Source organism: Eriocheir sinensis, chromosome 49 (genome assembly GCF_024679095.1).
Source record: "Eriocheir sinensis breed Jianghai 21 chromosome 49, ASM2467909v1, whole genome shotgun sequence".
NCBI lineage: Eukaryota > Metazoa > Arthropoda > Malacostraca > Decapoda > Varunidae > Eriocheir > Eriocheir sinensis.
The window spans coordinates 4,490,516-4,505,203 of NC_066557.1; the positions used below are offsets into that span (position 1 = coordinate 4,490,516).

General features: G+C 51.5%; 1 long non-coding RNA gene across 1 annotated transcript; it reads left to right on the top strand.

Moving 5' to 3' along the window:
• Window positions 1–10,814: 10,814 nt before the first annotated feature.
• LOC126981653 (uncharacterized) lies at window positions 10,815–12,227 on the top strand. The gene is made up of 2 exons (XR_007734010.1): window positions 10,815–11,069; window positions 11,190–12,227. It is a non-coding gene; the product is annotated as an uncharacterized LOC126981653 (long non-coding RNA).
• Window positions 12,228–14,688: the final 2,461 nt, after the last annotated feature.

Below are 14,688 nucleotides of genomic sequence, written 5' to 3' on the forward strand. Positions count from 1 at the left end.
CCTGAGCCTGAACCAGTGCCCGTGCCAGAACCTGAGCCTGAACCAGTGCCCGTGCCAGAACCTGAGCCTGAATCAGTGCCCTTGCCAGAGCCAGAGCCTGAACCAGTGCCCGTGCCAGAGCCTGAGCCTGAACCAGTGCCCGTGCCAATGCCTGAACCATTGCCCGTGCCAGAGCCTGAGCCTGAACCAGTTCCCGTGCCAGAGTCCGTTGAAACACACTGACTGGTACAAACAAACACAAGACTGAGTCCGTAAAAACACACTGACACACAAACACAAACACAAGACTGAGTCTGTTAAAACACACTGACAGGCACACACACAAACACAAGACTGAGTCTGTTAAAACACACTGACACACACACAAACACAAGACTGAGTCTGTTAAAACACACTGACACACACACAAACACAAGACTGAGTTTGTTAAAATACACTGACAGGCACACACACAAACACAAGACTGAGTCTGTTAAAACACACTGACACACAAACACAAACACAAGACTGAGTCTGTTAAAACACACTGACAGGCACACACACAAACACAAGACTGAGTCTGTTAAAACACACTGACAGGCACACACACAAACACAAGACTGAGTCTGTTAAAACACACTGACAGGCACACACACAAACACAAGACTGAGTCTGTTAAAACACACTGACACACACACAAACACAAGACTGAGTCTGTTAAAACACACTGACACACACACAAACACAAGACTGAGTCTGTTAAAACACTCTCACACACAAACACAAGACTGAGTCTGTTAAAACACACTGACACACACACAAACACAAGACTGAGTCTGTTAAAACACACTGACACACAAACACAAACACAAGACTGAGTCTGTTAAAACACACTGACAGGCACACACAAACACAAGACTGAGTCTGTTAAAACACACTGACACACAAACACAAACACAAGACTGAGTCTGTTAAAACACACTGACACACAAACACAAATACAAGACTGAGTCTGTTAAAACACGCTGACTGGCACACACACACAAACACAAGACTGAGTCTGTTAAAACAGACTGATTGGCACACACACACACACAAACACACACACACACACACACACACACACACACACACACACACACACACACACGACTGAGTCCGTTAAAACACAATGACTGCAAACACACACAACAAAACACAATGACTGACACACACACAAACACAGCCTGAGCCTGAACCAGTGTTCGTGCGAGAGCCTGAGCCTGAACCAGTGTTCGTGCGAGAGCCTGAGCCTGAACCAGTGCCCGTGCCTGAGCCTAAGCCTGAACCAGTGTTCGTGCGAGAGCCTGAGCCTGAACCAGTGCCCGTGCCTGAGCCTAAGCCTGAACCAGTGTTCGTGCGAGAGCCTGAGCCTGAACCAGTGCCCGTGCCTGAGCCTGAACCAGTGTCCGTGCCTGAGCCTGAACCAGTGTCCGTGCCTGAGCCTGAGGCTGAACCAGCGCCCGTGCCAGAGTCTGAGCCTGAACCAGTGTCCGTGCCTGAGCCTGAGCCTGAACCAGTGCCCGTGCCAGAGCCTGAGCCTGAACCAGCGCCCGTGTCAAAGCCTGAGCCAGAACCAGTGCTTGTGCCGGTGCCAGAGCCTGAGACTGAACCAATGCCCGTGCCAGAGCTTGAGCCTGAACCAGTGCTCTTACCTGAGCCTGAGCCTGAGCCTGGACCAGTGCCCGTGCCTGAACCTGAGCCTGAACCAGTGCCCGTGCCTGAGCCTGAGCCTGAACCAGTGCCCGTGCCAGAACCTGAGCCTAAATCATTGCCCTTGCCAGAGACTGAGCCTGAACCAGTGCCCGTGCCAATGCCTGAATAAGTGCCCCTGCCAGAGCCTGAGCCTGAACCAGTGCCTATGTCAAAGCCTGAGCTTGAACCAGTGCCTGTGTCAAAGCCTGAGCCTGAACCAGTGCCCGTGCCCGTGCCAGAGCCTGAGCCTGAACCAGTGCCCGTGCCAATGCCTGAATAAGTGCCCCTGCCAGAGCCTGAGCCTGAACCAGTGCCTATGTCAAAGCCTGAGCTTGAACCAGTGCCTGTGTCAAAGCCTGAGCCTGAACCAGTGCCCGTGCCCGTGCCAGAGCCTGAGCCTGAACCAGTGCCCGTGACAGAGTCTGAGCCTGAACCAGAACCCTTGCCAGAGCCTGAGCCTGAACCAGTACCCTTGCCTGAGCCTGCGCCTGAACCAGTAGCCGTGCCAGAGCCTGAGCCTGAACCAGTGCCCGTGCCAGAGCCTGAGCCTGAACCAGTGCCCGTGCCAGAGCCTGAGCCTGAACCAGTGCCCGTGCCAGAGCCTGAGCCTGAACCAGTGCCCGTGACAGAGTCTGAGCCTGAACCAGAACCCTTGCCAGAGCCTGAGCCTGAACCAAAACCCTTGCCTGAGCCTGAGCCTGAACCAGTAGCCGTGCCAGAGCATGAGCCTGGACCAGTCCCTGTGCCTGAGCCTGAACCTGAACCATTGCACGTGCCAGAGCCTGAGCCTAAACAAGCGCCCGTGCCAGAGCCTGAACAAGTGCCCGTGCCTGAGCCTGAGCCTGAGCCAGTGCCCGTGCCAGAGCCTGAGCTTGAACCAGTGCCCGTCCCTAGGGCTGAGCCTGAACAAGTGCCCGTGCCAGAGCCTTAGGCTGAAGACTCTGCCCGTACCTGAGTCTGAGCCTGAACCAATGCCCGTGCCAGAGCCTGAGCCTGTACCAGTGCCCATGCCAGAGCCTCAGCCTGAACCAGTGCCCGTGCCTGAGTCTGAGCCTGAACCAGTGCACGTGCCAAAGCCTGAGCCTGAACCAGTGCCCGTGCCAGAACCTGAGCCTGAACCAGTGCCCGTGTCTGAGCCTGAGCCTGAATCAGTGCCTGTGCCAGAGCCTGAGCCTGAACCAGTGCCCATGCCAGAACCATGACCCTGCACTTGCAACTTTTCCACAACATAAGAAAAAAAACATTTATCAGAAAGTGGAGCAATGCCGCTGTAAAGGGTTATGACCATGGAGGTATTATGGGAGGAGCCGCCATGACGTCACGAACGCGAAGCCAACGCGCTATTGGTCCGCTGTCTCCCACCCCCTTTAGACTCAAAACATATATCAGCTGATCCAGTGGACGCATTGAAAGTGCATACAATCCCTGCCTTTTCTGAGTGTAGGTAGGAACAACCCCTCACGTAACTATTGCTTAATGACACTTTCATAAGCAGGTCTGGGTGCGAGAGGGATTTAGGGGTCTTAGTGAGCTCTGATCTCCGTCCAAGAGCACAGTGTAGTCAAGCTAGAAATCGAGCAAATAGGGTACTGGGATTTATTTCTGGGAGCGTAAGCTACAGAAGCCTCGAAGTCTTCTTCAAAGTATATTTAGTATTAGTTAGACCTCATCTTGACTATGCGGTTCAGTTCTGGTCACCTTACTATAGAATGGATATCAAAATGTTAGAATTGGTGCAGAGGAGGATGACTAAGATGATTCAGGGGCTGAGAAACTTGCCATACAAGGAAAGACTCAAACTGTCAAACTTGCATTCTCTAGAAAGGCGAAAGGTGCGTGGAGACATGATCGAGGTTTATAAATGGATGAAGGGCTTTAATAAGGGAGACATTCATAAGGTTTTGTTGGTAAGAGAACCGGGTAGGACACGAAGTAATGGGTTTAAACTGGATACATTCAGATTCAACAGGGACAGAGGCAAAAATTGGTTTACTAACAGAGTGGTGGATGAGTGGAATAGGCTTAGCAGTCATGTGGTGAGTGCCAATACAATTGTCACATTAAAAAATAGATTAGATAAATTCATGGACAGCGATATTAGGTGGGGTTAGATACACAGGAGCTTAGGTTCAAAGGAGCTGCCTTGTACAGGCCTACCGGCCTCTTGTAGACTCCTACGTTCTTATGTTCATATGGCCGTACGAAAAGGGAGCGTAGTGGTTCTACATCATTTCACAGGTGAGTTGAGAACTTTATAACCAGATAGGGCTACATATGATAGAAATCTGCAGTTCTGTTGTACACTGACATTGAGGTTACCAGGCGGCTGCCAGGGTACCTGTCCTCGACCAGGCTGAGCTGTATGCCATACTTGAGGCTCTCCACACTGTAGCAGCTTTCCGCAAAGATGTATACTTGTTTGTCGATAGCCAGGTTGCATTACATAAACTTGTGTCATCCTCCCCTACAGACTGTGATCTTGTAACTAAGTGCCTGACTGCCCCCCGTGCCCTTGAGGCCGCAGGTGCCACGGTGCCCTCCCATGTGGGCAGCCAGCACAATGAAAAGACAGACTGCCTTGGTCGACGTGCCCTTCAGGATGACACAGTGGACCCTGGCACTGACTATACGCTTAGTTATGTTAAGAATATAATTAGGGATTATTTCCATAATAACATTGCTACCCAACTCAGACACTGCTGTGACAATGGCAGCACCAGCAGCCTCCATTATGCAAGTGTCTCCCACCACTGTGTTTACCCCTATGGGCGACAGTGCACCTCGCGATGTGGTAGGAATGCGCCTTAGGCTAGGCTATAGGTACTACTGGGTGGTTAGTATCTCCCTTGTGCCTTCTGCACTCAGGCCGAGGGGCCACACACTGCAACACTATGTCATGGAATGCCGCGGCCCTTTCATTGCTTTTTTTTTTAGCCAAGAGACTGCCTTGACCTTAAGGCTGGGATCACACGAGCCACTTTTAGTGGTCAGTGGCCGCCACAAAAAGTGGCCACCACAAAAAATGGTCACTACGAAAAATGGTGGGTAGGTGCAACATTCACACGAGCCACTCGGTGGCAGCCACTAATGAGGTCAGCACGTGGCGTTATGGATCTCGTAGAGGCAGCAGCTGTCTGTGCTCTCTTGGTAAAAAGCGCTGAAGAAAGTACTGCCATGGGTTCACCCCATATATACTTAGCAACAGACTACTGCGTGTAGTATTCCACACATCATTTACAGAGCTAAAAGAACACGATATTTTTTTACGACTTCAGGAGGTCACAGGATAGGTTTAATCATCTTATGACAATAACTGGTCCACGTATAACACGGCAGGACATCAACACGAGGAATTGTGACCCAGTAGAAGAGAGACTTGCGGCAATTTTAATATAAGACTGAACATGAAGAATATTAAGTCACATTAAATGTAGTTTATTGACAATTCAGCAGTCCTTGCGGTTACCTAACTGTGAGGGCAACTACCAACTTAGCGGGCGAACGACCGGGGCACTCCTGCCGCCCGCCCGCATCTTGCCGTTCGAAGCGGTTCAACTACCGAGGCGCAGCGAACCACCTGCTTCACTCCCGCTGCTCGTTCGCCTGACGCCGTTCGACGCCTCGGTCGACTGAATCACCGAGGCTTCTCAACCCGCTATGGGAGGCAACTTGGTGGCCGCCAGCGCCTTCCGCATCAGACAGCGACCGAGCCTCGCCCTGAACACTTGCTTCTACTAAAGCTCCAGCCCTGGTCTCACTCGGGCTAACTCAGATACCGTGGGCTCGTTCTGGGTGCCTTACCTCTCCCCTCTCCACGCCCTGGACTCCCGTTACTGCTGTGAACCTGACGCCCCTTTTTTCTCCTGCGCCTCCCTCGTCCACAACGTCTACATCACTTCAAGGACGAAGCTGTGCTGCCTCGTCATTGCCACTCTGGACGAGACGCTCAGAAGAGGAAGAAGCCTAGCAACGGGTCATTGCTGAGTCCGGCGTGCTGAAGCCTTCGTGTTGGAGACTTCAGATTGTAAGGCCTGTTTTGGGGTTTTCTACTGTACTTAAAGTAAACTGGTGTCTAACCATTTATCTTGTTGTTTGTTATCCCTTCCGATTACAGCACCCAACATTGGATCCTTGACATGTGGCGACCTCGCCAGGATTGGGTCAACTGCTAATCAGGAAGGGTTGGCTTGTTTAGTCGCCTTTGCGCGCCACTTGCTGTCTGCGCCCCGGAAGTGAGTGTTTAATCCTTCACCGTTCTTTTGGGCTGTTGTACGCCCACGGTGGGATTTGTTGGTGCTGCCATAGCCCTTTTTCAGCCCTTGTGCTGCCCTTATCACCCAATCACTCGTTTGAGTATTGGGTTGGCTTCTACGCCCCTTAGTACCCTTTTTGCAGGGCTGTTTCCTACTTTTTCTTGTTTCCTTTTGTGTCTTGACTCTTCACGTTTGTTTTGGTTCTGTGTTACATTTTCTTGGTCTGTTTTTTGTTGTTGGGTCTTATTGGTGTCATTACCTGTTGGGTTTATACTTTTTTGCTTTGTTGTCCATATTAACCATGTCCAGCTTTGAGGTGTTTAAAGCTCAGGCTGTAGCCTTGGGGCTGGAGGGTGAGGATCTCGGTCGGAGAAGAGAAGCGTCTCCTCGCCGAGAGAGAGGAAAAGCGTCTCCTCGCCGAGAGAGGAAAAGCGTCTCCTCGCAGCGAGAGAGGAAAAGCGTCTCCTCGCCGAGAGAGAGGAAAAGCGTCTCCTCGCCGAGAGAGGGGACAAGCGTCTCCTCGCCGAGAGAGGGGAAAAGCGTCTCCTCGCCGAGAGAGAGAGGAAGCGTCTCCTCGCCGAGAGAGGAAAAGCGTCTCCTCGCCGAGAGGAAAAGCGTCTCCTCGCCGAGAGAGGAAAAGCGTCTCCTCGCCGAGAGAGAGGAAAAGCGTCTCCTCGCCGAGAGAGAGGAAAAGCGTCTCCTCGCCGAGAGATCGGAAAACCGTCTGCTCGCGGAGAGAGATGAAAAGCGTCTCCTCGCCGAGAGAGGAAAAGCGTCTCCTCGCCGAGAGAGGAAAAGCGTCTCCTCGCCGAGAGAGGAAAAGCGTCTCCTCGCCGAGAGAGGAAAAGCGTCTCCTCGCCGTGAGATGAAAAGCGTCTCCTCGCCGAGAGAGGAAAAGCGTCTCCTCGCCGAGAGAGAGGAAAAGCGTCTCCTCGCCGAGAGAGGAAAAGCGTCTCCTCGCCGAGAGAGAGGAAAAGCGTCTCCTCGCCGAGAGAGAGGAAAAGCGTCTCCTCGCCGAGAGAGAGGAAAAGCGTCTCCTCGCCGAGAGAGAGGAGAAGCGTCTCCTCGCCGAGAGAGGAAAAGCGTCTCCTCGCCGAGAGAGGAAAAGCGTCTCCTCGCCGAGAGAGGAAAAGCGCGTCCTCGCCGAGAGAGAGGAAAAGCGTCTCCTCGCCGCGAGAGAGGACAAGCGTCTCCTCGCCGAGAGAGAGGAAAAGCGTCTCCTCGCCGAGAGAGAGGAAAAGCGTCTCCTCGCCGAGAGAGAGCAAAAGCGTCTCCTCGCCGAGAGAGAAGCGTCTCCTCGCCGAGAGAGAGGAAAAGCGTCTCCTCGCCGAGAGGAAAAGCGTCTCCTCGCCGAGAGAGGAAAAGCGTCTCCTCGCCGAGAGAGGAAAAGCGTCTCGTCGACGATTTTGAGGAAAAGCGTCTCCTCGCCGAGAGAGAGGAAAAGCGTCTCCTCGCCGAGAGAGAGGAAAAGCGTCTCCTCGCCGAGAGAGAGGAAAGCGTCTCCTCGCCGAGAGAGGAAAAGCGTCTCCTCGCCGAGAGAGGAAAAGCGTCTCCTCGCCGAGAGAGAGGAAAAGCGTCTCCTCGCCGAGAGAGAGGAAAAGCGTCTCCTCGCCGAGAGAGAGGAAAAGCGTCTCCTCGCCGTGTGAGGAAAAGCGTCTCCTCGCCGAGAGAGAGGAAAAGCGTCTCCTCGCCGAGAGAGAGGAAAAGCGTCTCCTCGCCGAGAGAGGAAAAGCGTCTCCTTGCCGAGAGAGGAAAAGCGACTCCTCGCCGAGACCTAGGAAAAGCGTCTCCTCGCCGAGAGAGAGGAAAAGCGTCTCCTCGCCGAGAGAGGAAAAGCGTCTCCTCGCCGAGAGAGGAAAAGCGTCTCCTCGCCGAGAGAGGAAAAGCGTCTCCTCGCCGCGAGAGAGGTAAAGCGTCTCCTCGCCGAGATTGAGGAAAAGCGTCTCCTCGCCGAGAGAGAGGAAAAGCGTCTCCTCGAGAGAGGAAAAGCGTCTCCTCGCCGAGAGAGAGGAAAAGCGTCTCCTCGCCGAGAGAGAGGAAAAGCGTCTCCTCGCCGAGAGAGGAAAAGCGTCTCCTCGCCGAGAGAGAGGAAAAGTCTCCTCGCCGAGAGAGGAAAAGCGTCTCCTCGCCGAGAGAGGAAAAGCGTCTCCTCGCCGAGAGAGGAAAAGCGTCTCCTCGCCGAGAGAGAGGAAAAGCGTCTCCTCGCCGAGAGAGTCGAAAAGCGTCTCCTCGCCGAGAGAGGAAAAGCGTCTCCTCGCCGAGAGAGGAAAAGCGTCTCCTCGCCGAGAGGAAAAGCGTCTCCTCGCCGAGAGAGAGTAAAAGCGTCTCGTCCGAGAGAGAGAGGAAAAGCGTCTCCTCGCCGAGAGAGAGGAAAAGCGTCTCCTCGCCGAGAGAGGAAAAGCGTCTCCTGGCCGAGAGAGGCAAAGCGTCTCCTGGCCGAGAGAGGAAAATCGTCTCCTCGCCGAGAGAGGACAAGCGTCTCCTCGCCGCGCGAGGAAAAGCGTCTCCTCGCCGAGAGAGGAAAGCGTCTCCTCGCCGAGAGGAAAAGCGTCTCCTCGCCGAGAGAGGAAAAGCGTCTCCTCGCCGAGAGAGAGGAAAAGCGTCTCCTCGCCGAGAGAGAGGAAAAGCGTCTCCTCGCCGAGAGAGGAAAAGCGTCTCCTGGCCGAGAGAGAGGACTAGCGTCTCCTTGCCGAGAGAGGAAAAGCGTCTCCTTGCCGAGAGAGGAAAAGCGTCTCCTCGCCGAGAGAGAGGAAAAGCGTCTCCTCGCCGAGAGAGAGGAAAAGCGTCTCCTCGCCGAGAGAGAGGAAAAGCGTCTCCTCGCCGAGAGAGGAAAAGCGTCTCCTCGCCGAGAGAGAGGAAAAGCGTCTCCTCGCCGAGAGAGAGGAAAAGCGTCTCCTCGCCGAGAGGGACTAAAAGCGTCTCCGGGCCGAGAGAGGAAAAGCGTCTCCTGGCCGAGAGAGGAAAAGCGTCTCCTGGCCGAGAGAGGAAAAGCGTCTCCTCGCCGAGAGAGAGGAAAAGCGTCTCCTCGCCGAGTGAGGAAAAGCGGCTCCGCGCCGAGAGGAAAAGCGTCACCTCGCCGAGAGAGGAAAAGCGTCTCCTCGCCGAGAGCAAAAGCGTCTCCTCGCCGAGAGAGAGGAAAAGCGTCTCCTTGCCGAGAGAGAGGAAAAGCGTCTCCTCGCCGAGAGAGAGGAAAAGCGTCTCCTGGCCGAGAGAGGAAAAGCGTCTCCTTGCCGAGAGAGGAAAAGCGTCTCCTGGCCGAGAGAGGAAAAGCGTCTCCTGGCCGAGAGAGGAAAAGCGTCTCCTGGCCGAGAGGAAAAGCGTCTCCTCGCCGAGAGAGGAAAAGCGTCTCCTTGCCGAGAGAGGAAAAGCGTCTCCTTGCCGAGAGAGGAAAAGCGTCTCCTTGCCGAGAGAGAGGAAAAGCGTCTCCTTGCCGAGAGAGAGGAAAAGCGTCTCCTTGCCGAGAGAGAGGAAAAGCGTCTCCTTGCCGAGAGAGAGGAAAAGCGTCTCCTTGCCGAGAGAGGAAAAGCGTCTCCTTGCCGAGAGGAAAAGCGTCTCCTGGCCGAGAGGGAGACAGAAGAGCGGGCTGCTGAGAGAGAGTTTCAACTTGCCAAGATGCAAGTGGAAAAAAAAAAATAGAACTCGCCCGTGTCGTCGCCCATGGGAAAACGGCTTCTCCTTCCTGCGAGAACGTGAGAGGACCGAAATTGCCCACCTACCAAGAGGGAGGACATCAACAACTACCTCATCCGTTTAGAAAGGGTGGCTGAACTATTCCGGATCGACAAGGATAGCTACGCTGCGAGGTTGGGTTGTCTCCTCACGGGTAAGGCCACTGAACTGTATTCTTCCCTGTCAGCTGATATAATCGAAGATTACGTTCTTTTGAAGAAAGCTCTCCTCACGGGCTTTAGTAAAACGGCGGAAAACTACCGTCAAGACTTCAGTCACGCCAGGATAAGAGTTGGGGAAAACTACCAGCAGTTCTCCATCCATCTGACTCGGTTGTTCCAGGCGTGGTTGGAAGCCTCTGATGTCCCCTGCACTTACGAAGAGCTCCGGGAGTTTATGCTCCTGGATCAGTTTCTAACTAATCTCACCCCAGATTTGAGGATCTTCATCAAGGAACGCCGGCCGAAACATCTTCCCGACGCAGTGAGACTTGCCGACGACTGGTCGTCTGCCCGCAATGCCTACCCTAAAGCTTCATCTCCTAATTCCCGAGACCCCTCTAAGGCTGCTTCGCCCACGAAATCTTCAGAATCCTCTCCGGGAGCCTCCTCCAAGACCTCTGCCCAGCCCAGTACAGTAACCCTGAGGTGTCACCAATGCGGGGAGGAAGGCCATCTACGTCCGCGCTGCCCGAAGAATCCCCGCGCCTTCAAAGATGTCGAACCTGCTAAACCATCATATCAGGTAGGCTTTTGCCTTAGTGACAAAAGTGTCCCGAAGTTTTCTGTTTCGGGCACTATTAACGGGTCTTGGAGCTCCAACATCATCAGAGATACTGGCTGTTCCTGTGTGATCGTCTCTGAAGACTTGCTACCTGATATAGATGTTGAGAGTTGTCCAAAGGTCTCCCTTGCTGACTACCTAGGACGAGTGGACAAGTTTCCCGTGGTGAGGTGCCACTTAAGCTGTCCCTACTTCACCGGTTGGACTGAAGTGGTACGAGCTCCTATTAAGTTTGTTGGGGCCCTCATCGGAAACGTGCCTGGGGTAAGGGATCCCCATGACCCTGACTCTTCTCAATCTCCATCTGATTCTTCCAGAACATCCTCACCTTCAAAGTTGCCGCGAGGGACTTCTACTCCTCGTGTTCCGACATCCCTGGCACCCCTGACCCCCGGATCCCCGGACGCCATTACCACTCGTGCTGGTAGGTTGAAGAGGCTTCATCCGCTTGTCCTTCCGGAACCTCTACCTCCTTCAGTAACCCCTCAAGACTTCTCCCAGCTTCAAGCCTCCTGTGCCTCCTTAGCAGCGATACGGCAGAAAGCCTCATCAGGACACGTCGACAAAGCAAGGAACGGATCCTCCTTCCAGTACCTGTATCGCAACGGACATCTCTACAGGAAGTGCCTCACCTCCCCGCTTTCCAATAAGGTAGGCCAGGTATAGGAGCAGACATCCGTACTTACTGTCTTTCCTGTGATAAGTGCCAACGGATGTCGGGGAGAGGTCGTGTACGTCCTATCTCCCTCCAACCCTTACCTGTCGTTACAGAACTACTTCCCCAAATTGCCATCGACCTCGTTGGACCCTTGTCTCCACCAGCTACGGAAGAACCTCTTGTCAGCCCCATTCCCGTAGTGGAGGAACCATCACCTGACGCCAGCTCCACAGAACTTCCCATCGATGAACCACTTATGGACGACCGGGACGTATTCTCCACCCCGCCTGGCTGTACTTCAGCGATTCAGCAGGACATCGTCCGGGTGTTGAGATAGGCCTTGGGTCTACCGGCCTACGAGTACCGTGTCGTCCATATGGCCGGGAAGGATAATGTGGTGGCCGATTTATTGAGTAGACTTCCTGCATAAGTCACTCCTGTTTCCTCGTCAGTCTCCTCCCTGTTTTAGTTTATTGGCTTATGTTCTATTTTCTTTCCACTTGGTAGTTGTTTGTGGAATCTACCTGGACTAGATTCTTGTATGGGGGCCTGTGTGAGGGCAACTACCAACTTAGCGGGCGAACGACCGGGGCACTCCTGCCGCCCGCCCGCATCTTGCCGTTCGAAGCGGTTCAACTACCGAGGCGCAGCGAATCACCTGCTTCACTCCCGCTGCTCGTTCGCCTGACGCCGTTCGACGCCTCGGTCGATTGAACCACCGAGGCTTCTCAATCCGCTATAGGAGGCAACTTGGTGGCCGCCAGCGCCTTCCTCGTCATACAGCGGCCTCGCCTCGCCCTGAACACTTGCTTCTACTAAAGCTCCACCCTGCTCTCACTCGGGCTAACTCAGATACCGTGGGCTCGTTCTGGGTGCCTTACCTCTCCCCTCTCCACGCCCTGGACTCCCGTTACTGCTGTGAACCTGACTCCCCTTTTCCGCCTGCGCCTCCCACGTCTACACCACTTCAAGGACGAAGCTGTGCTGCCTCGTCATTGCCACTGGACGAGACGCTCAGAGGAGGAAGAAGCCGAGCAACGGGTCATTGCTGTGTCCGGCGTGCTGAAGCCTTCTTGTTGGAGACTTCAGATTGTAAGGCCTGTTTTGGGGTTTTCTACTGTACTTGAAGTAAACTGGTGTCTAACCATTTATCTTGTTGTTTGTTATCCCTTCCGATTACAGCACCCAACACTGGATCCTTGACACTAACCTTTCCCCCTCTCTACTTCCGGGTAAATAAAACTACCATATTCAGTAATTAATCCGTACCACAACCAATTAATTTGCAAAACTGTGTAACGAAATGAAACATTAGTTATGAAAGCATATAAGAGCTTTTTCATTATATCCTGAACACAAGTTATTCGTGGTCATAATGACAGTTAAAATTCAGGTGTTCAAGTGTCAAGACAGAGGGAAAGCGGCGGGTGGCAGGGTGGTGGCCACCGATAGTGGCTCGTGTGCACGCTGCCATTTGAAACAACGGTATCTATCGCTGGCCACAGTGGCGTGGTCGGAAAATGGCTCCGCCCGCCACAACTCGCCACTGTTTTGTGGCGACCACAAAAAAGTGTCCCGTGTGCATGCACCCATAGAGATGTGTGTGTTCTATTTTGACCATTATTTTGTGGCGGCCACTGACCACTAAAAAGTGGCTCGTGTGATTCCAGCCTTAATGTCGTTGATAATAGATCTATATTAAATAAATAGGAAAATATGTACTTTTCATAACTCAAAGCATCAATTCTTTTATTTTATTTTTCGTCTAGTATGCAAAAACAAGTCGTAAATTCCCTTAGTTCAGCCCAGGAGATCGCAATGTCTTGGGTCTATCTGCCGATTGTAAGCTCCGCCCACAGACGCAGTAAGCTCCGCCCACTGGCTTCACTCGCCTGTATGGGGACGGCGCGGGAGGGCGCCTCCTGTTATAATACCTCCATGGTTATGACAAACAATGCTGGAAAGCAAGAAAGGGGTATCATAAGGCAAGGCATATATATCATTTGCACAGGAATAGGAATAGGAATGACTGAGGAAAGCAGAAAATACAAAACAAATCTTAGAAGCATAAAAAAAAAAAGAAGACAAACATAATTAAAGTACTTAGGAAATGCAAAAGTGATGACCCTGAAGAATACTGGAAAATCCTTAATGGTCAGAAAAAGAGCCATCAGATCCCCATTACATTAAATGAATTTCCGAGCATTTCAGACAGTTAGCGAGTGATGACAACATTGATAATAATGAAGTAAATATTCTAAATGATCATGATGATATGGATAATGAACGCTCACCATTACTTAATGACCCTATAACCAACGAAGTGGTTGCTAGAAATATTAAAAAAAAAAAAATCCCCAGCATATGACATGATATTAAATGAATACATTAAAAGTACTCAGCATATTTTGCCCCCCCTATATGTTAAGCTGTTTGATAAGATTCTTGATGCTGCCATCTGAGTGGCTGGTTGGGACAATAGTGCCACTTTATAAGAATAAGGGTGACGCTCAGGATGTTAATAACTACCGGGGATCACTTTGCTTAGTTGTATGGGGAAGCTGCTTACGAGAGACTCAATGAGTACTCAAACACTAAGTTTATTATTAATAAAACACAAGCAGGTTTTAGGCATGAGTACTCTACACTGGATCATATATTTTTGCTTAAATGTATAATTGATTTGTTCAGCTGGAGGAAAAGGAAGCTTTTTTGTCTGTTTGTGGACTACAAGAAAGCTTTTGATATGGTGTGGCGTGAAGGTTTGTGGTACAAGTTGGTGAAGGAAAAGGTGCATGGGAAAATATGTAATGTAATCAGAAACATGTATGACAACATCAGGTCTTGTGTCATGCTGAACCAACAGACATCAGACACCTTTGTATGTAATGCAGGGTAAGGCAGGGAGCAAATTTGCCATCATTGCTCTTCGCTTTTTATATTAATGATATTGGAAGTAAATTGCTTGAATTTTAATTGTGATTATGTAGATTTTAGTGATGATTTCTTCAATTCATACCTAAAACTCCTGGTATTAATGTATGCAGACGATACAGTTATTTTGTGTGACAGTGAGGAGGGAAGCCTGGACTGCTTTTAAGTTGTACCGTAATCAATGGAAACTACAACTTAACAGCAACAAAACAAAAATAGTCATGTTTAGTAGGGGAAGAGCCAACATTGATAACTACAAATTTGAATTTGGAGGTGAAAACATTGAAGTAGTGGAAGACTATAAGTATCTTGGTGTGTTATTTAATTACAATGGAAGGTTCCGAGTAGCCGAGCTGGAGCTTAAAGAACAGGCAACACGGGCAATATATTCACTGATAGGAAAGTGTAGGAAATTTGACTTGCCAGCCGACATGCAAACTGAACTATTCAATACCATGGTGTTGCCCGTACTGACATATGCCTCAGAGATTTGGGGATTTTACAGAGTTAGAGAGTTAGAGTCTTTGCATATGATTTTTTTTTTAAACAGGCATTGGGAGTTCATAGGATTACTAGCAGTGAAATGGAATATAGTGAACTGGGAGTATTTCCACTTGACTACATGTAAAGAGCAGAATGATTGGACATTGGTCTAAAATTACTTTAGGTAAAGATACA